This window comes from Sus scrofa, chromosome 4 (assembly GCF_000003025.6).
Source record: "Sus scrofa isolate TJ Tabasco breed Duroc chromosome 4, Sscrofa11.1, whole genome shotgun sequence".
In the NCBI taxonomy this organism is placed as follows: domain Eukaryota; kingdom Metazoa; phylum Chordata; class Mammalia; order Artiodactyla; family Suidae; genus Sus; species Sus scrofa.
Genome location: NC_010446.5, coordinates 7837778 through 7860096, shown reverse-complemented (window position 1 = coordinate 7860096; position 22319 = coordinate 7837778). Strand labels below are relative to the sequence as shown.

General features: G+C 51.8%; 1 protein-coding gene across 4 annotated transcripts in view; it reads right to left on the bottom strand.

Annotated features, from left to right (window-relative positions):
- ST3GAL1 (ST3 beta-galactoside alpha-2,3-sialyltransferase 1) overlaps window positions 1–22319 on the bottom strand; it is a 96562-nt gene that overhangs the window by 50957 nt on the left and 23286 nt on the right. Inside the window, exon 3 of one of the 4 annotated variants that reach the window (XM_013996463.2) lies at window positions 7515–7661. The exons of the other annotated variants lie outside the window; for them this stretch is intronic. The gene's annotated coding sequence lies outside the window, so the exon portion shown is untranslated. The remainder of the gene's footprint in view (window positions 1–7514; window positions 7662–22319) is intronic. 4 annotated transcript variants of the gene reach the window in all.

Genomic DNA, 22319 nt, shown 5'->3' with positions numbered 1-22319 from the left:
CTCTGGGCCTCAGGTCCTGCCTTGGGAGAAGGTGGGGTTAGGAGCCCCCTGGGATGCCAGACCATTCTTTATGTCCCTCAAGGTCAAAGCCTCCCCAGGAAACTTTGCCAAATTCCCCCATTCTGTACCTCAGTTTCCCAATCTGCCAAATGTCATGCTAAATCAGAGGATATGGAAACTCACAAGCCTCGCAAGCCTATTTTGTCTGCGCCATACCCCGACTGACAAAACTTTGAATTAGCTCTAACTTTCAAAAATCAGAAAGAGCTACATAAAACCCTGGACCTCTAGCTCTTCTTTTGGTAAAGCAGGGGCAGATCCAGGAACCCTGAGCCCATGTTCCCCAAACCAACAACCCCAGGGGCTGAGCAGAAACTGATCAGTTTTCTAGTCTGTCACAGGCCCCACTACTCCCTATTGCCCTACCCAGGTCTCTTTATCTGTTCATATAACCCACACGGTCCTTGTGAACAGAGAGGTTGTGCCTCCTGAACTGGGTGTCCCCAAGGTCTCCTTTGCTCCTGCTTTCTGTGACTTTCCTGATATTATTCACACACCACTAGTGCTGGCTTCCCCTGGAGCAGAGAGTGGAGGGCTGCCAGCTAGAGGACGCGTCCTCCGGGGCCACCTCCCACTGCCCTGCTGAAGAGAGGGCCTGCCTTTGCCAGGATTCCGATCCCCTGGTCAGGATTCCGATCCCCTGGTCAGCGGAAAGATGATAGCCTCTGAAATGTACCAACCAGCGACACCAGGCCACACAGAGCTCCTTGAGGCCGCTTCAGCCTCTATAATTACCTGCAGTGTGTAATAAAGCCCCATTTAGAAACCTTAGAAAGAAGCCTGCAAAGGGAACTTTTTCCTGGGTAATTTCCTGATCACAGAATTTCAGGGCTGGAAGAGACTTTGAAAAAGCATCTAGACCAACCCACTATTTGATGCTTAAATCTCCTCCAGAGAGGCTGACAAGATTTGTTCCAGGGCTTTCTATCTACCCAACACTGCCAGGAGCTGAAAATATAAAAATGCAGCAAATCCAGCTCCACCCGCGACTCCTTCCAGGCTGTGGAAGCCGGTCTGATGGCAACGCAGGACCGCATGGGCGCTGAAACCCAGTGGCTACCGTGAATTCAGCCCTGCTGTACGCCAAATACTTGGCATAAATAAGCTCAGGAAATTGTCAAGAAAATTCTCTCCCAGGAGATTTTTTTTTGGGGGGGGCGGCAGAGGCTTACACTGTAATTACAACTAGTAGAAGTAGAAAAGAGAGTGGGGCTGGGGGAGGCAGGTGACAGTCTGTATCCCCACCGCTCAGAATTAAGCTTTTTCCTTTTTTTTTTTGTACTCCCACTCCAACCCTGGGGGGGGGGAGTACTATTTTTAACCCCTCATTTGCAGGTGAGGACTCTGAGGCTCAGAGACTTAGTTAAGGCCCTTGGTTGAGGTTTCTCAGCCTGTAGGTGATGGAACAGGCTTTGATCACAGCCATATGAGCTTCCAGACCTGAAAACATGCCTTTAGCTGCTATTCTGGAAGGGCGGCCTGCGGAGCAGAGGGGAGAGGCCGGGCACCAGAGCCCACTGCAGGGACAAATGTCTGTCCTGAATCTTGAAAGACGCGCAGAAGAGAGAGTGAGTCCGGGGCGGGAGAGGGGCCAAGCTGAGGGCAGGGCAAGCGCAGCGGTCCAGGGCCTCATGAGCAATCACAGCAATGCCAATAAAAACTGCTGAGACATTCCTGACACCTATTAGCTTGGCTCAAATGAGCAGGCACTGCGATGCTGAGTGCCAGGGGCGGGTGCAGATACCGGAACCCGTGCCCTGCTGATGGGACGGTGGGCTCATGGGCCGCCCTAGGACACGCCCTGGCAGTTCCAGAGTAAGCTACCTGTGGGTATCTTCTACACCCCAGCAATTCCCGGGCAAGCTATTCTAAGTGTTAAGGAGTATATCGAGCAGGTTCTGGAATGTTCTTATATACGTTAAAGGAAGAAAAATTCTGGCTCGCCAATGTTTAACAACATGGGGAAGTGCTATTCCTGTTGCAAGGTCAAGGAGGCAGGCATCGGGATAACAACGGAGCCACCTCGAGGGGTTACCCTGCATGTGTCTGAGATGATGTAGCAGGCACACTTAATTCAATAAATCAATGTAGTCAAGTCCTATTACTTCAAACAACCTTGATCGGGGGACAGTGAGCTGGCTTTTACATCTTCCCCCATTCATTCATTCATTCATTCAATCAACATATTCACTGAGTACCTGCTACGTGTCAGGTAATGTGACGAGCGGTGGGGCTACAGCAGGGGCACCATGGGTGAAGGGAACTTAAGTTCTAGGTGCACGAGAGACTCAGCTAAGAAGTAAAGGCATAACAGAGCAGATGTCCAGAGGCCAGTGACAGAGAATTAAGAACGGGGGATGCTCAGAGAGTGCAGCGAGGGGAGGTGGGTGTGTGCACAGGCAGCTGCTCTGTGTTGGGGGATCCTCTGCAGTGAACCCCGTCTTGCTGGAGGCAGCTCCCATCCCAGCAGCACGGAAGCGTCTGCGTCCTGCCACTTCCACCTTCTGAGGGATCCTAGACATCCCAGCTTCGGGTGAAACTTCACGGAGCTCATCAGGACTCCTAGAGCTCCTTTGAAATCATCAAGAAGAGATGCTAAGTCTGGTCCATTTGGTACCTTTCCTCTGAGGCAGGAGCACATGGCTTCTGTTCTCTTTTCAGCAGCAGCACGAGCCCCTGCAGCGGAGCCCTGCTCACTCGTCTCCAACAAGAGGGCATTTGTGTGCAGCATCAAAAGCCTCCACGAGAGCTCGGCTCCTCCTTGCAGGAACCTGTTCCTGGAAATGGCTCAGCGTGCGGACAGAGGGGTTTATCATCAAGTTATTTTTGTCTTTCATTCTCACTGAGATAGAATTGACAGGCGGCACTGCATAAGTTTAACATGTGCAGCATGATGGTTTGACTTGCATCAGGCACTTATTGTAAGTTTACGGAAATCCATCACCTCATATAGATACAGAATTAAAGAAATAGAAAAAATTTCATAATAAGAACTCCTAGGATTCAGTCTCTTAACAATTTTCCTATGCAATATACCGCAGTGCTCATTTTATTTATCACGTGGTACCTTACGACCCCAGTCCTTACAACTGGAAGTTGGCACTTTTTCACTCCTCCATCCAATTCTCCCTCCCCCACCTTCCCACCTCGGGAACCACACATCTGATCTCTTTTTTTATGAGTCTGCTTGTATGTTGAATCGTTTTTGAAGTGTAACTAACCTACAAACGCTATGTTAGTTGCTGGCGTACAGCACGGCTATTTTTTTTCTATATATTTCAAAACGATCACCACGGTACGTCTAGTTATAACATTGCACCACGCAAAGATGGTACATAATTGGAGTTCCCGTCGTGGCTCAGTGGTTGGCGAATCCGACTAGGAACCGTGAAGTTGCGGGTTCGATCCCTGGCCTTGCTCAGTGGGTTAAGGATCCGGCCTTGCCGTGAGCTGTGGTGTAGGTTGCAGATGCGGCTCAGATCCTGTGTTGCTGTGGCTCTGGCGTAGGCCAGTGGCTACAGCTCCGATTTGATCCCTAGCCTGGGAACCTCCACATGCCGAGGGAGCGGCCCAAGAAATGGCAAAAAAAAAAAAAAAAAAAAAGATGGTACATACTTACTGACTATATCCCCCCCCATTGCATATTTCATAGCTGTGACTCATTTATTGCTGTCTATCTCTAAAACTCTGTTTCTATTCTGTTATGGTTGTTCGTTTGTTTTGTGTGTTAGATTCCACATAGAAGTGAAATCAGACAGTGTTTGTCTTTCTCTGCCTGACTTTTTTCACTTAGCATAATACCCCCTAGGTTCACCCACATTACTGCCAATGGCAGGATTTCGTTCTTTTTTACGGCTGAGTAATATTCCATGGTATATAAAAACCACAACTTCTTTATCTACCATCCTGTTATTTTTCGTAGCAAAATGCCACAGAGCTCCAACACAATCCACCTTAAGGAGATTACTAAGTGTATCGTGGTATGAGAAATAGCTGTCATACCATGGAAAAGTCTGCATCTCACTAACACTCATGAGGAATTTAAAATAACAAGGACGAAACATCTGCTACACTGTTAAATTGTTAAAAGACAAAGGAAATAACACCAGGATCAGAATGACAGATGTAACAATACAGGAACTGAAAAACATACAGCAAAAGGAAATTCTCCAAAGTGTTAAGATAGGTACTTTCCAGGAGGGGTGGTTCTGAGAGATTTCTTTTTCACACTTCCTCTCTTTGCAGGACTTTCTTCAGTGGTCATGGCTACTTTTCTGAGCATGTAATAAAACTACCCCCCACAAACCTACCCCAAGCCCTGGAAAATGGTGCACCTTTTTCTCCAGCCACCTGAAGCTTGTCCCCAGGACCTTGACCTAGCAAGCTCTCAAGGGCTGTATTTAATGCGAAAGCCTCCCAGGATTTGAGATTTCATTTCCAGAGGCTTAGATCCACAGCAGAAAAGGGAAACTAGGAAGCAGCAGAGGAGGCCAGCGAGGGTGTGTGAGAATGCAGACGCAGCCAGGCCAGCCCCGCCTCCCAAGAATAAAGGCTCGGGAACACTGTCCCTGGATTCTGAGGCTCCCTAGGGCCCCACCCAACCCCACCTTCCCCTCTCCAACCCAACCAAAAGCCTGTTCATCCAGGAGCACTGAGAGGTCCTTCTCCGCCTTTCAAACCACCGTCACAGGCTCGAAATGGGTGGATCTGCTCGCACTATCCTGGTGGGAACATATGTCAATGTCATGTATTATGTGCCACAGCAGAAGGTTTGAGGCTCAGAGAGGTTGCCCGACTTGCCTGAGGCCACACAGCTGGTACGAGACAAAGCAAGGAATGAGACTCAGGCTTATGCTCTGACCCCCAGAGTAGTTTATGCTACACCCCAGCTGGCCCACGAGCTGAGCGCTGGCATCTAGAATCCTGGGTTCACACCCCAGCAGAGTCGCTCATCAGCCATGGGCATTTTGCTAGTTAACCCCTAAGGGCCCAGGTTCCACTCACCAACTGAAGGCAAACCTAATCCGGACCCAGGAGATCAGATGCCAAGCTGCTGGCACCCTGTAAGCACATCAGAAATACTATCACTATTATTAGTTTTTTTACGGTCGCACCCACGCATACAGAAGTTCCCCAGCCAGGGACTGAATCTGAGCCGCAGCTGCTGGATCCTTTAACCCACTGCACTGCAGTCTGGGTCTTAACCCACTGTGCTACGGTGGGAACTCCATAAATACTATTAATGCTATTTGTCACTTTTGTCCCCCCCCGGAGTAAGGACCCTCCCTGGGCTCGAGGTGTGCCCTAGCACACTGCCCCCTCCTTCCAGCATCCCAGGCCAGAGAAAGGCCCCCCACCACCCTGCGCCGGTGTCCATCCCCAGTCCAGTGTGAAGAAGGTGCTGGGCAAACAGGCCTTGGAGTAAAGACTGAGATGGAATCGCAGAAGAAGCGTCGGCTCTGCTGAGACTCTTGCCCAGTGTTTCCAAACTCAGTTTTTTGGCTTCAAATGACTGCTTTCTGGCCAACTGTGCTCAGTTCCTGTCTAATTCCAAACAGATGGGTCTGTGCCCCACCTCCGCCTTGCTCAGTGGCTCCCCGCCCGCTCTGGGGGGCCTCCCGCCTTCGGATCAGACCAGAGGGGAGCTGCGTGGCCTCCTGGGGAGAGTGGGGTGCAGCCCTGCCTGGGGGGGGTGGCTCGGGCCTCCAAGCACCACAGGGGCAGAGACAGAGAGGTCCAGGCCGCACCAGCAAAAGGACGGACAGGCCCGGGTGGCCCGTGTCTGCCTCTGTCCCAGCACATGTCACATGGCGACAACCATGCACGTGGCAGCTGTTGTTCCCTCCACACTGAGAGTCAGTAAAGCGGTCTGAGTGGTTAAACACACAGACTCGGGGCCGAGTTGTCTGAGTCTGAGTCTTTGCCAACCGTTGCTGGGCACCCCTGGGCAAGTCTCTTAACCTCTCTGTGCCTTTTTCTCCTCCTCTGTAAAGCAGGAATGGTGATGCTAAAACTAGCACCTACCTCAAGGGGGCATGGATCGGGAGTTATGTAAAGACTCAGACGACTCATGCTGCTGTGGATGGAGGCCAGCGTGGCCAGCCACCTCTCGCCCTCAGTGTCAAGGACACAGTCAGCTGGGAGTCCCAGGACCTCCTGCAGGTCTGCGCTGGGGTCAATGTTATTCCCGCGTAACATCTATGGCCCCTCAACAAATATTTTAACGAGGGTTGAGCTAGTTATTACCATCCCAATTTTTCAGATGAAAATCTGAAACACAGAGAGGTTAAGAACTTATCCAAGGTCACCCAGCCTGTAAGTGGTAAAACCAGCACACAAACCCAGGCCGTACCCCCAGGAGAGAGTTTGACCACCAAGCAATACTGCCACCTCGGGCTGACATCACCGTTTTGCAAACGAGTGGATCTTGCCACTTTTTTTCAGTTTCCCCCAAAGGTTGCCTTGCCTGGAAGGCAGGGCTGGACCCCAGGCAGCCTGAATGCTGCCAAGCACCTGAGCTGAGGATACCCCCACCTCTGCAGACATGACAACGCCCCAGCCCTGGACACCAGAGACCCTTGCCCTCTGCCGTTCTCCAGCCAGCATCCAGGTCTGGGCTCCTACAGATTGTAGGATCAAGAAGAAGGAAGCCAGAAAATAGTTCATCAAGACTGTAAGGTTCCCCAACCATCCAGAGCCAGCAAATCCATGCAGAGGCTTCATTAAAGGGTTTGCCTAATCACAGACTTCGCTACAACCAGCAAATGCCTTCCTTTTCATCCAGACATCTGTCTCCATAGAAAAACAGCATCCTCTGAGGGCCAGGGGCCTAATTGCTGTGGGTTCCTAAGATACGATTACATGTCAGAGAGAAACAGAGCGAATACTGGGACTTTCAGGCAACAGAAAAACCACTGTAAAACCCTGCAATTACGGGGCAAGAACAAAAAAGTGAGCTGCCTCGGCCCCTGGGGTGGAAATAGCCCAGCGTGGTTTCCTGGACTTGCAATACCGCCAAGTGAGGGCAGGGCGGCTGCTGGAAAGAGGAATCGTGGGACCAAGTTCTGCAGCAGGCGCAGTGGGTGGGAGGGTGCTGGCACATCCCTGGTGCGGGGGGGGGGGGGGGGAAGCGAATGAGGAAGCGGGGACCAGAGGCCACACTAGCTGAGGGCCAAGGACTCTGTGATGCCAGATACACCATGGAACTCGGCTCTCAGAACAACTCAGCCAAGGGCAGCCTTGAGGCTTCAGATGAGCAGTCAGACGGTCAGAGAGGGGAGCGTTGCCCAAGCCCCACCTGAGTACTGATTCTTGAGCCCAGATCTAGCTGCTTCCAGAACCAGATAACCCACCCATGTTAACTAAGGTGCATGTCTGTACCGTTACTTCCTGGAGAAGGCGCACCTTTTGAACAAAGACAAGAGGTTGCATTGTTCTGGGGGGAGAGGGCTCACCTCTTTTTGTACAGGGTTTCAGAGGGGTCTGGGCTCATGGATAAAGCACTGGATCAGAAATCAAATCACCAAGCTTCAAATCTTGCCTCTACTACCCATGCTGTGTGACCTTCAGCCGATTGCTTGAGTTCTCTGTGCAATTGTGTCCTGGCAGGAGAGAGGGGATTGGGTGATGGGTGAGTTGGATCCACCCTGGTTCCCTCCAGCTCTGCATCCTTTCTATTGCATGTGAGCATGGCATGGGAAGTCATGAGCCAAGGCCCTGGGTCAGATCGCTGGGTTCAAACCCCAGCTCTGCCCCCGCGCTGTATAACCTCTGTGACTCAGTATGCCCTGTGGAACATCAGGCTAACAATACCCCCGGGATAGGTGGTTATGATGATTAAATAACGTGTGTACTTGGAGCATACAAGGCACCGCCTACATGTGTGTCGGGACGCAACAGGCCCATGCAGAGCCCAGGATGCGCAGAAGCAAGAAGGGAAGAGCTTGCCTCCCGCCGGGTATGACACCTCAGGGCCTCCCTTTCAGGGACTAAGGGTGGACAGGAAGCTCCAGGTGCCCCAGGCCCCAGCACAGCTCTGTGGTTAAGGCCGGGTGCTTAGCGGTCTGCAGGCTGCCACCACGGGGAAGGCGTTTCTAGGACAGCAGCATCTGGAGGGCTGAGCTGAGTCCTCCAGGGCCACGTCCAGGGTGTGCTACCCAGCCTCAGCCGGTAAAGTCAGTGCAGAAACGTGCACTCGGAGGAGGGGCCGGGTTCCACGCCCAGGGGCCCCAGAGACCACGCCCGGCCCTTCCTAGGAATCCAGCGCTGGGAGGGAAGGCGCAGGGACCAGCCCTGTGTCAGGCACCTTAGTCACCAAGGGTGCTCCCGAGCTCTGGGAGAGCCCCTGTCCCCACCCCGGGGGTCCCCAGGGCATCAGCCAACAGTGCGTCCGTGTGCGAGTCAAGCTGCTGGCCTCCACGGCCAAGGCTCAGTCAAGCCAGGATTCAGCAAATGACCACCCAGAGGCCAAATCTGGCCGGCCGCCTATTTTGCTAAATGCAGTTTTACTGGAACACAGCTCCGCCTGTTCACTTTTGCGTTGCCTGTGGCTGCTTTTGCACCGCCAGGGCAGACCGGAGCAGTCACAACACAGACGACCTGGCCCACAAAGACGAAAATATTTACTCTCTCTGGCCCTCTACAGAAAGAGTTCACTGCTCCTACTCTAGACCCCGAGGGCTCTGAGGACAGGGCTACAGGAATCCTTCTGGCACCTCAGAGCCTCCCAGGCTGCTGTGGGAGAAAGAAAAGGCCACCAAAATGGGGGAGGGGCTGGCACTAAAGGGGCAGGGGCATCAGGCAGTTTCCCAAGGAGCTGGCCCTTCGGGTGAGTTAGGAATGGCCAGCAGGTGACCCGCTAGGTGAAGAAATAAGAGAAGGTCCCCTCTGGGCAGAGGGACAGGCTGGGCCAGGCAAGGATGCATGGGAGCTGCAGGTACTGCGTGGGGAGGGCAGTAGCCAGAGAGGGCGGGGGTGTGGGGTGGGGGGCGGTGGGCACAGGAGCGCTGCACAGCCAGGCACCCAAGGCTCGGTCCTCCGGTCTTGTAGCGGCATGTCTGCATCCCCAACCCTCTCCAGCCACAGGAAGATGACATACACAGAGCTCAGGCGGGGTCCCTTGCCTTATGGAATTTAGCATCCAGCGGGGGAATGTGACCGGCAAATGCCAGGCAAAATGTGCTGAGCGCCTGCGAAAGGCAGGGCACCAAGAAAATTTGAGCAGGTTCTACTTTTTTTTTTTTTTTTTTTTTTTAACGAATCCTTCTTTTTTTTTTTTTTGGCTGCACCCTTCTTATGTGGAAGTTTCTGGGGCCATGGATCTAACTCGAGCCATAGCAGTGACAATGCCGGATCCCTAAGTCAGTCACAAAGAAACTCCAATCTGAGCAGCTTCTGATAGAGGAGAGACTGGTCTATTTGGGGGGACAGGATGAAAAGGGTCCTAGGAGAGCGGAAATTTCAGAAAGGCCCTGGGGCTTAGAGGCTGGGGGGCTGGGGGGGTGGGCTCCTGGACAAGAGCAGGAGGTCACAAAACCCAGGACCAGCTGCTGCCCGCTTGGCAGATGGAAAACTGAAAAACCCAGCTAACGGGTCTTAATCTGGAAGGTGGATTAACTTCATCTGAGTTCGGGAATCGAGGCTGGAGGCCGACATGGGAGCCCAGACGAGGCGCTCCAGGCCCAGTCACGGCTCTGGGGTGGTTTCCCAGAGGGAGCGAGGCTGAGTAATTAATTGAAGAAGCTTAAGAAATTAGTCACAGGGAGTCACTCAAGTCCATCAAGAAGCACAGGGTCAGAGTTCCTACTGTGGCAAAGCTGTAACGAACCCATCTAGGTATCCAGAAGGACCCAGGTTCAATCCCTGGCCCCACTCAGTGGGTTAAGGATCGGGCATTGCTGTGAGTTGTGGTGTAGGTCACAGATGCAGCTTGGATCCCAAGTTGCTGTGGCTGTGGTGTAGGTTGGCAGCTATAGCTCCAATTCAGTCCAGAGCCTGGGAACCTTCATATGCCTTAGATGTGGCCCTGAAAAGCCAAAAAAAAAAAAAAAAAAAAAAAAAAAAAAAAAAAGGCAGCAGCAGCACAGGGTCACCCTTGGAAACAAGCGCCTCTACAGTCCTCATCCCCTTTCTTCTCTGACCCTCTGCTGGCCCCTCACTCACTCAGCAGGGCAGCCTGAGTCCTCTGCCTGTCAGATTCACCAGGCGCACCCCTCCCGCCCAGGGCTTGGCCACCACTGTCCCCCCCCACCCCCCAGTGCCCACCTGGATCCCTCACCACCTCCAGGTCTCTGCGCACCTTTCTGCTCTCACCGTGCCCAGCCCGTCGCCGCCCCCAGCAGGCTCCCAACTCTCCTCCTCTCTTCTCCCGTCTGCTACAAACCCTTGAACCGAGGTGTTAACTCCGTCCTTTATCAGAAACCCACGTCCATCTCACAAGGAATTGTCATCCGCTGACAGAAGCAGCCCCAGCTCACTGGACCCGCCCGGCACTAGGAGGGGGTCCCATCAGTGTTTATTGGTCGAATGAATGAATGAAGCAGGTGGAAGAGGAGCCAGTGCTTTACCAAGAGACCCTCCGGATTCCTCCTCCTTGGGTTCAAATGCTGTGGCTGAATCATCCACGCTGACCTTTTATCTTTTTTTTTTTTTTTTGGAACTGATGTGGATTTTCAAAGGCTGAGGCTGAGCTTTGCAAAGCTCACACTGAGCGCTTCCGGACAAAAAGCATTTCAGGAAAACACTGTGTGAGCCGCGCCGCTGACCGAGCATCCCCCGAGCCATCAGGAGCAGCCTGGGGCTTCTGGGGACCCCTGGGGCCCTCGAGGGGGGGCTCCTGCTTTGATGTCTGCCCCGCCGGCCAGATGTTCTCAATCAGGTGGCTAAAGGAAGACAGTCACTTCGCCGGCAAAGGGAGGAGAAGAGACACGAGAAGGAGCGTCAGCAGTGTCGCCAAGCCCTGGATCGGGGCTCTGGGGAGCACGCGCTGGGCTGACACGTGGCCCCCAGTGTGGGCACAGCCGAGCTCTCACCTGGGTCCCGCATTTCTAGTCATTCCTGTGAGGCAGTCCCTGAGCACAATGTGTCGCCTCCGTGCCCTGCACCCTGGTGACGGGACGAAAATGCTGCCTTCAGACATGGCTCTGTTAAAGAGTCAGGTTCTTACAAGCGAGGTGAAATGGGTGGCTTTTGCCATAGTGACTGAAAACTGTTTTCTACTGGCCTAAACACACACACACACGTGTATATAGTCTCTATGTAGTATGACCTGCGTACATACACATATGCACATGCAGGGTGTGTATACAGTGAGGCATATACACATGTATGTGTACTTACATAGCATGATACGTACACGTATACACACATGCATACATCTACAGCACGTATGTGCATATGCATTTTTTTTTTTTTTTTTGCTTTTTAGGGCCACACCTGCTGCATATGGAAGCTCCCAGGCTTGGGGTCAAATCAGAGCTGTAGTTACAGACCTATACCACAACCACAGCAACACAGGATCCAAGCCACATCTGTGACCTACACCACAGTGCACAGGAATGCCAGATCCTTAACCCACTGAACAAGGCCAGGGATGAAACCTGTGTCCTCATGGATACTTGTTAGGTTCGTTAACCACTGAGCCACGGCAGCAACTCCGATACGTACTTATTGATATAAAATTTACACAGCATTTAATATGTACCAGGCAACACTGTTCTCCAAGAGTGTTATGCATATTAGCTTGTTTAATTCCCAATAATCCTGTGAAGCAGGTACTGTTATCCCATTTTATAGAGGATGGAAGTGAGGCACGGGAAAGTTACCTATCTTGCCTAGGGTCACCCGCCTGGATGCAGGTGAACCTGCACTTGACCTCCGCTTCCCCCACGGGCAGCCTGCTTCAAAAGGCATAATCTTAACCTTGCACTTGTGCTTCAGAAATTATGTTCCAGGGACGCCCCCCTCCCAGGGGTCACTGAGGCCCTGCCAGGGGGTCTATGACACCAAAACCATTTTCACAGTAATAGCAAGACATCATTTGCTTTCCCATGCTCACTCTCAGGCCAGAGGTGAGGGGATGAGTAAAACAATACTACGTTTACTGCTTTTCTTTTTTGTTTGGAAAGTAGCTATTTTTCACTATACTTACGTTATTATGCAATGAATTTATTGTTATTTTTATTTATTCCCCTTTTCTTTTTACCATCACACCCACGGCATATGGAAGTTCCCAGGCTAAGGGTCAAATCGGAGCTGCAGCTTCCAGCCCACACCACAGCCAGGGCCACACGAGATCCGAGCTGCATCTGCAACCTACGCCACAGCCTGACCCAATGCTGGATCCTTAGCCCACTGAGGGAGGCCAGGGATCGAACTTGTATCCTCAGAGAGACAATGTCCAGTCCTTAACCCACGGAGCCACAATGGGAACTCCCTATTATTATTTTAAAATGATCAACATATAAAGAATTTCTTGGAGTTCCCATTGTGGCTCTGCGGGTTAAAAACCATGAGAATGAGGGTCTGATCTCTGGCCTTGCTGCAAGCTGCAGTGTAGGTCGCAGATGTGGCTCGGATCTGCTGTTGCTGCGGCTGTGCTGTAGGCTGGCAACTGCAGCTATGAGTCAACCCCCAGCCTGGGAATTTCCTCATGCTGCAGATGTGGCCCTGGCAGAAAAAAAAAGAATTTCTCAATTTTTAGTAACTCACATGATACACGTTAAAAGATAATAGACACAAAAGCTCTTCAGTGCCATCAGTAATGTCAAGAGTGTAATGCGGCCTTGAAAACCAAAAATTTTAGTACTGCTGCCTTGCTGCTTGATGCCAAATCTCCCTCAGAGTCTCTGGCAATTTGGACTAGACCAGCCTTCCTACCCAGGGCAGGGCTGGCCACGCCGCAGGTGTGCAGCACCCCTGGCCCTTCCCTACAAAATGCCAGGAGACTCCCCAGATGCTGCGACAGCCAACACACCTCTCCCTACATGTGTGTGTGTGCACGGGGGTGGGCGACACTGGGCCCAGCCGAGAGCAGATCCGCTGGCCATCACAAGATCCCACCGCTGCTGCCTCTGGCCTTGGCCCTGGTCCCTCTAGCAGTCCCAGCGGGAATCGTCCTCCAGCTCCTGTCCCCATCCGCCTTCCTCCCTTTATCCCAGGACAACGTCACAATTACCAGCAGGTGGCAAGAACCCTAAAAACATCCTCAGGATCTCTCTCCAGGGAACTTATCACAAGGACAGAGTTCACAGGAAGAAAACTGCCGAAAGCATAAAGATGTTCAGTGCGTGGCGCGGGGAGACACACACAGACATGCAGAAACGGAGACGCCAAGTCCTGCGGTACCGCCACCTGCCAGAACCTTCGACAGGTGTACGGTCTGACAATTGTTCAGGACAGATGTTCACTCACCACGTGGCCCCTCCTTGACGCAGGGACCAAGGACTCAAGTGGGGAAGGAGAGGGCCTCTGCTCTCCAAGAGGTTCTGGTTAAGTGACCGTCCATCTGCCTTGGTTTCACAGTACAGGGAGCCAGCTCCACACACTCAGCCTCTAAAAGGAGCATATCCCCCTCCCCTGCCCCAAAGACCTTCCCTTCCTCCCCCTTTTCTGAGGGCCCATCCCCCAGCACGGAGGGTATGTTCAGTGGCTGAGACTGAGTGTCTATGTGAAGGTCCTTGAGCCCCCGGTGGCGTCTCTCGCCTGCGCAGCCCCTGACACAGTGCACAGGACACGCTGGCCCAAGTGGCTCTCAGACAGGTTGGCCTTGGTTCCCTCCCACGTCCTTCTTCCTCTGCCTCATTATCCTGATCCGAGAGGTCGGTGGGCCATTCTGGCAGGACGTGCCTGCTTCACAGAGGCCAAGGCGTGCGGATCTATAAACAGCAAAGGTTCTGCAAGCACCCGGGGTGACCGAGCTGTGGGCAACACAGAGAAGGTGGCCGGCCCGTAAGGACCATGAGCCCACAGACACAGGCTCCCCCACCTCCGGCTCTCCAAAAGCTGGAGGCGGAGGTCCGTGGAAGTGGGGCAGGCAGGGTGATGCCAGAGGAGGGGAAGATAGAAATAAGCCCCAAGGAGGCCCAGGCCTGCGTCCAGCCCAGCAGAGCAGTCAAGTGGCTGGACCTCGTGTTTACCAAACCAACACCAATAGCCAGGGCTGGCTCTGGGGCTGAGACAAGTGGGCAAACTGTGCCAGCTTTCAGATGCCCGTTCTCGGCCCTGGAGATGCAGAGATGCACCTGGCACAGGTGGGTTCTCCGTACGGCCCCGTGAAGATGCATCACGCGCTCCTGTTCTCCGTGGAGCTCCCGGGCCAACAGCGAACAGGGACACGCTCCAAAGCCAGGCACCGGAGTGGGGTCAGTGTGATGAGAGTCAGACACGCACGAGGTGTTTGGGGACATTTGGAAGGAGGAGGGGTGGCAGAGGATGCGAAGAGATGGTGCTAGAGTTGAGTTTTGCAGGAAGGACGATGGACGCAGGGAAGTGACTTCATTTAGAGGGAATGTTATTTAGGGTAATGAGAACAAAGCAGGCAGCCCTATCTACGTCCCCATCTAAAGCCAAACATCTGTATCTGTGCATCTGTGCGTAAATGTTCACCAGTTAGCTTTTTTGGTGGTAAAATAAGTGGCTGACATGAAGCTTTTCACATTAAGCATCTATTTCAAAGATGATTGTTCTTCTTGAATAAACACGTCACTACAGCTACAAACTTGAGAAACAGCCAGGTGGCCCCACCCATTCACTTCCCTATTCTCGAAAGCCCTGAGGGATCTAGACAACTGACCTTATGGGTGGCCTCGTCTTACCCTTCCCATGCTGTAATTCTCACTCCTCTGCTTTAAATATGCCAATAGAGTGATTCTGCAAAACACGGGGGACGCCGCCTCGATCCCAATCAAGGCAGAACCCCAGCTCTGTGTATGCCAACTGCACCCCCCCAACCACCTTCCTGCATGGCCCCAGCCATGCCATGTGCCTCCAGAGCTTACAAGGGATAAACTTCGGGTTTTTTCCAAAGTTCCCTGACGGGGGTTGCTGAGAGGCATTTTGCAATCACAGGGAGCAGTAGTAAGGCCAGGAATCTTGGCAGGGCCCAGGTCGTGATGGCCCTGGCTGTCCTGCTACGGAACTGGACTCTGTCCCGGGGCCTGAAGGGGCACAGTCACTGAAAGCAGGAAAGGCACAATCGGATGCCTTGGGAACAAAAAGGTTATTATTGGTAAGTGTCCAAACGCTTATCGGCTGGACCCAACTTGAGTACAAACCACTCTTCTAAGGATGTCTCGGGCTGGGGACTTGGCTCCTGAAAGCACAGAGCAGACGTCCACGCTCTGGGTGGATTTTCCCTCCTCCTGTGACTCCAGCATCGTTAAGGCCTCTGGGCCCGGCCACAGAAGCCACCCCTGCAATGTCCATCCTTGCCCGGAAGAAAGGTCTTTGCTGGAGCCAGACCCCTTCTCAGCCACCCTCACCGCTCACCCACGTGCCACCAGAGCAGCTCAGCTATAACACGGTGATAACAAGAACATGGCTGTACTGTACCCGGCACGTGCTGTGGGCCAGACACCGTGCCCAGCTTCCTGAATCATTATCTCATTTAATCCTCAGCATCCCTCCCAAAGGGTCCTGTGATTTTTCTCCTTTCTTACAGAAGGAGAAGCTGAGTCACAGAAAAGCAAAATTCCTGCCCAAGAGCTGGAGAGAGGCAGACGCAGGTGCCCGCCAGGCGGGTCCCCTGCTGGGACCTTGAACCAGAGAGAGCTCAGGTTCCGAAGGGGTCCGTCTTTCCTGCTGGATGAGACTGGCCCCGTTTATCAAGAGAACAAAGCTCGGTGGGTTAAAAAAGAACAGCTGGCAAGTGGAGAACCGTCTGGAAGCTTGTTCTTAGGAATCCAGGGCCCTTGCTTCCTTCCTTCCAGCCCAGATGTCCATCAGGGCTGGCTCTTTGGACGTCCGGGGAGCAGGGCACTCCCTGCAGCTGCCAGGAGCCTGACCCTTCTGGAAGATGATAAGGTAGGAGCTACACCTGCTGACACCTGGGATGAGGCCTGTGAGGGCCTGACCCATGCTCCAGTTGAGGGACAAGCCCCTGCAGGGAGGGGCTGGGTCTGAGGGCTGGGGGTCCACGAGGGCCCCGGGAAGGTACATCTGGGGTGACATGGAGGGAGAAAGCAGGGACAGAGGCACAGCCGGAAGCCTGCAAGGCAACAAAGCTGCATAACAGCAGAAAGCACGTCTGAGTTTGTCACAGCCATATGCCCTGCACCAGGCACATAACAGGGACTCAGTTAAAGCCCACTGAATGGAAGTATGAACACACGAGCCATGAGAAGCATCCCCAGAGGGTACAAAGGCTGGGAGAGGGTTCGAGCACTATTAGCTTTTAGTTATTGTGGATAGTGCTAACTACCTCTGTAGTCCACCTTTACACTTAATCAAAGCATCTCAACGTGCCAGTAAGACCTCTTCGCATTCATCAAACAGGTAAGATCCCATCCGTGGTTGTACTTTAGCTGTTCCCCAATACTGGCCACTGGGGGTGTTTCCAGCATGCAGCTTGCTATTTATTAGCTGTGCATCTGTGAGTAAGTCACTTAACCTCTCTGTGTTCCATCATCAGTAAAACAGGGAGAATCACAGCAGCCGGCTCTCAGAGTGGTGGTGGGGTCAAAGCTGTGGGTCTTGGGGGCTCTCAGAAGGGTGGGTGGCCCCTGTCAGCCCTCTGCGTGTGCGCACAGACACTCCACCAACACTTACACTCTGAAAGTCCAGGCAGTTTCCTAAAACACAGTCTCAGAAGTAGGTCTCAGAAGGTCAGCCTGCAGAACCGTAAGGGAAGCGCCTTTGAAAATCCCAGCAGCAAAGAGGGTGTGGAGAAAAGGAAGCCTCCCTACGCTGCTGGTGGGAATGTAAATTAGTGCAACCTCCCTGGAAAACAGTATGGAGACTGCTCAGAAAACTAAATATAGAACTACCATATGATCCAGAAACCCCACTCCTAGGCATAGATCCGGACAAAACTACAATTCAAAGACATACTTGCACCCCAATTCTCACTGCACTCACTGTTCACAATAGCCAAGACATGGAAGCAACCTAAATGTTCATCAACAGATGATTGGATTAAGAAGATGTGGTACATATACACAATGGAATACTACACAGCCATAAAAAAGAGGAATAATTCCATTTGCAGCCACATGGATGCTACTAGCAAACTATTACATGTACCATGGATAAGCCATGAGGTCCTACTGTACAGCACAGGGACCTGTGTCCAGGCTCTTGGGTTAGAACACAATGGAGGATGATATGAGAAAAAGCAAATATGTGAAAGTATAACTGGGTCACTGTGCTGTCCAGCAGAAATTGACACAACACTGTAAATCAACCATACGTGAGTTTTTGAAAGAGTTTTAAAAAGTTAGAGGAAAAAAAAGAAAAAAGAAAACCCCAGCAGCACTTGTCCAAGAACAAGAGCTCAGACGACCCAGAAGATAAGGCCACCCTACTACAGGGACACCAGAATTCCCACTGCCCGCCTTTCTGCCAAGTGTTTGTCCAGCCTCCTGCAGGGAACAAACCCTCATGCCCAGCCAGCCCGGTGGCTCCAGGTACAGTGACAACAAGCACTTTCCCCCACCGCAGAGGGGGCCTGGGCCACGCCAAGGAAGCTTAAGCTCCAGGGCCCCACGGCGGCAACCCACTTGTCTAGGGTTTGTATGTTAAGTGCCCAACCTTGCATTCTTCTTTTTTTTTTTTTTTTTTGGTCTTTTTAGGGCTGCAGTTGTGGCATACGGAGGTTCCCAGGTTAGGGGTCTAATGGGAGCCGTAGCTGCCGGCCTACACCACAACCACAGCAACATGGGATCCAAGCTGCGTCTCTGACCTACACCACAGCTCACGGCAACACCGGGTCCTTAACCCACTGAGCGAGGCCAGGGATCGAACCTGCAACCTCATGGTTCTTCATTGGATTCATTTCCACTGCGTCATGACGGGAACTTGTTGCATTCTTTTCCTTAAAGAGAACTCCCCAAAGTGCACTAGCCTCAGGCCTCACAGAACTGGGAACTGGATCCGTGTATACCACGGATCAGCTCATCCGTCTGTTTCTCCCATTAAATTCTTAACATCCTGAGGACACAGCCCTTATCTTGTTCTGTTTTGCCTCCAGCGCTGGGCACAGTGCCAGGCTTTTGTTTGCTGAATGACTGAAGGAATGAAGCGATGCAGGAATCAGCTGGGGGATGAGAAGGAAGAAGAAGCACCCCGTGAACTGAAACCAATGACTTTCACTCATTCCTCTTGGATTCCCTCCTCTAAGCCGCCCAGGGCAAGTGCATCCTCCTCCCCCTGACAGCCTCTCAGATATTCAGGAGGCCGGCGCCAGGCCTCCTCTCTTCCGGGGAAACAGGCCCCTGTTCCTGGAACCAGTGCTCTTTTCTTAAAGGTTATTGGCCACAGGAATCCCACCAGCTTTCCCCTGCTGTCCACTGTCACAGCTAATGACCGCCGGCTGTGCTGAGATCTATGCAAAATGCCTTGGCCTCTCGTCCGTCTGCGGGCCGGCTGATCACTTTTTTTTTTTTTTCTTTTTGGAGGAAATGCTGGAGGTATGAGGGACAGTGCCCAGACCCAGGGACTCTTCAGGCCTGGAAAGGATGCCGTGGAGAAAACAGGCCTGGCTCTCCGGGATGCAGGCCCCTAGAGAGTCCCTGGCGGAGATTAAATGAGTCCCCGGCCAGGCCTGGCCTTTGATTGGCAGCCCCCTGCTCCCCCCACTCGGCACTGTTTGTCCTCTCTGTCTTATCAGCCGTGGGACTTGGTTCCATAAACATCTCCTCCAAGTGACCTTCCTGGACCACCACACCTACACTGCCCCCTGGTCCCCTGCTAGCCCCCGACAGTGCCATTCATATATATTTTTTCCTGCTCCATCAGTCTCCTCCCTTCCCCGCTCTTTGCTATAGGATGGGAACTCCCCAGAGTCGGTCCCCTGCCTGGCACATAACAGAGATCTCAGAGAGTTCCCGTCGTGGTTCAGCGGTCACAAATCTGACTAGGATCCATGAGGAGATGGGTTCAATCCCTGGCCCTGCAGAGAAGGTTAAGGATCTGACATTGCCATGAGCTTTGGTACAGGTCACAGATGCAGCTCGGATCCTGTGTTACTGTGCCTGCGGTAGACCTGCAGGTGCAGCTCCAATTCAACCCCTAGCCTGGGAACTTCCATATGCTGTGGATACAGCCTTAGAAAGCAACAGCAAAAAAAAAAAAACACACAAAAAAACCAACAACAAAACAGAGATCTCATTGTTGATGCGTGAATGAAATCAACATTTATTGACTGCACATTTTGCATATATCCGGCCTGGAGCTGGGGGGACAAATATGTTTTGTTTAAGCCTCTGTGCTTAAGCAGCTCACCCAGGAAAGCCTCACTGCAAGGGAGGAAACGCCCTCGCCCCAGAGAGGCCCAGTTCCCTAATCACACCCTCCTCTTGCTCAAGGTCTGTGCAAGCAAGGACAGCAGCCACGCGCACCCGAACCCTGCAGTGACGTGACGCAGGCGAGCCCGTTCAGAGGCCCATTCCCCCAGCGCCACGTGGATCGCTGCACCTGCTGGTCTATGTCACGTGACACCTTCAGTGACCCAGGGCACAAGCACGGGTCGTGGGGTGCAAGGGAGGTGGACATCCACCCCCCCCTTTTGGCTTTCTTGCTGCTGTGGGGGTCAGAGACCCCAGGTCCATGGGGACAACAGCTCTTTTTGCTCCCACCTTTTGCTCTTTTTGTTTCTGGGACAGTACCGTCTCCCCAGGCCTCCTGATCAAATGTCACCTGCAGACAGGCCCTCCTCTCTGCGAGCTTGCCACGTGCACGAGTGACACCCCTTTGCACAAGTGAATTAGCTTTTCAGAATCTTGTCTCTTTCTCTGAACTTGGGCCATTGGGCTTTTGTGAGCAGGAGCAGCGAGGAAAGGGGCTGGACAGGACCTAATCCACAGTTTAATAGATGTGACGGGTGGTGGCTCTGATGGTGGGGGCAGGGTGGCTGTGCAGCATCATTTACACCTGATCTTGGCCAAAAGGTCGAGAAGCAATTATGCAACATCATTTAGACAGACGTGAATTTCAAGAACGTTCTGGCATCATCAGCGTGCACTCATGGTGGTTTAACACACAGAGAGGTTGATTTAGAGATAATGGAGATGACATGTGATGTGAACGGATGGATGTATGGATGGGTGTGCATGTATCTATAAACATGGTGCACGCGCGCACACACACACACGTGCGCAATTTCACACTGCCCAGCTCTGTCTCCTCAGAGGGCCTGGGAGCAATGCTATCCCAGCAGTAATGGACACCCCTTGAGACCAGACGGTATTTCTAAACACCATCCTGCAAGAAAGGAGCCAGGGTTCCTTGAGAAAATTCTGATTCCGAGGCTGGGGCGGGGAAAGCACAAAATGAGGCTAGACTATCGTGTTGCACGAACAAGTGAATGCTCAAAAAACAAGAGGCATGTTAAAAAGACACAGGAGTCAGCCTCCACTGGATACATTTGGGATGACTTAAACAGCAAAAAAAAAAAAGATAACGGGAGATTCAAACCCACTGAGTAAAATTCCAGTCCACGAGTCCACACTCACGAAAAGAAAGGGTGGAGAGAGGAAAGGAAGGGTGAAAGGAAGAAAGTTCTTTTTTACAGCAGAAAACCAACTAACGCCTGAAAAAGAAATGATGAGATTAGAAAAATCACTATTTGGTATCCATGCTAATAAAGTGATTCAAGCAAGAACTGTCCATAGATGCTAAAACTAGGGGACAATAGGTTAAAGAGTGACAGGATATTTACAATACAAAGTCTCAGAGAAGCTCCCCTTAAGACACTTAATGGTTACGAAGGTGAAAGAGTAACTTCCGGTAGAGACACCTGGCACATGCCACCTTGACCAAATGATAAAGCACCATCACCAGCTCCAGGACAGACCCTCAGCCTCCCAGCATGAGGCCCTGACAATCCAACCTCAGTTCTGTGGGATTCCTACAGAAGCATACAAGTCAAAATCTAACCATAAGGCAACATCAGACAAACACAAACTGAGGAACATTCTGGAAAATCACTGGCTTGAATGTGTCCAAAAAAAGTTAACATCAGAGTTCCCACTATGGTTCAGTGGGTTAAGGATCCGAGTGCAGGGGCTTGGATCACAGTGGAAGTTCGGGTTCAATTCCCAGACAGGCATATGCCATGGGTGCAGCCAAAAAAAAAAGTTAATGTCTTGAACTACAAATCAATGTTAAGTCTCTGATTCAGTTGTGTTGTGGATATAAGAATTCTGTGGGAGTTTCCGTCATGGCGCAGCGAAAACGAATCCAACTAGGAACCATGAGGTTGCAGGTTCGATCCCTGGCCTCGCTCAGTGGGTTAAGTGCCATGAGCTGTGGTGTACGTCAAAGATGTGGCTCGGATCTGGCGTGGCTGTGGCATAGGCTGGTGGCCACAGCTCTGATTACATCCCTAGCCTGGGAACCTCCATATGCCGAGGGTGCGGCCCTAGAAAGGACAGAAAGACCAAAAAAAAAAAAAATCTGTAATTTTAGGAATACAGCAAAACGTTAATACTTGAGAAGCCTTGATGAAGGTATCCACGATTTTTTTTGGCTATGTGTTCAGCATCTCTGTAAATGTGCAATGACGTAACAACAAAATAATTGAAAAAAATTGTGAATTGAAAAGAACGCTCAGGGTTCATATGACTGAGAAAGAGCGGATTTAAGGCTTAGCACGATGGTCTGCACATTGTGTGCACATGCCCAGTAATTTCAGGCTATAATAATAGTCATTATTATTACTTGCAGAACAGTGCATCTGCCATGTTGTAAGTTGGAAAGAAATGAACAGTATTATCACTGTCAATCACCACCATCGTTTTCATCATTCTTGATGTGTTTGGAATTAAAAAATGAATACCTTTATTATTCTTAATTCTGATTACTTAATGTCTTCATTACACTCCATTATTTGAAGGTTTGTTTTAGAAATACCTGTTCCAACGCACCCAACACGCACCTCTAAGAGTGAGGAGCTTGAAAGCCAACCAAGAGAAGAGGGGCAGAAGCCATCTTCAGACCTAGATGTCTAGGAAGCAAATCAATCTTTTTTCATCATCTGAATTTCTCCTTTGTTCTTTCCTGGCCCTGGGCCACCCAAGAGTGAGGAAGCCCAGCTTGGAAAGACA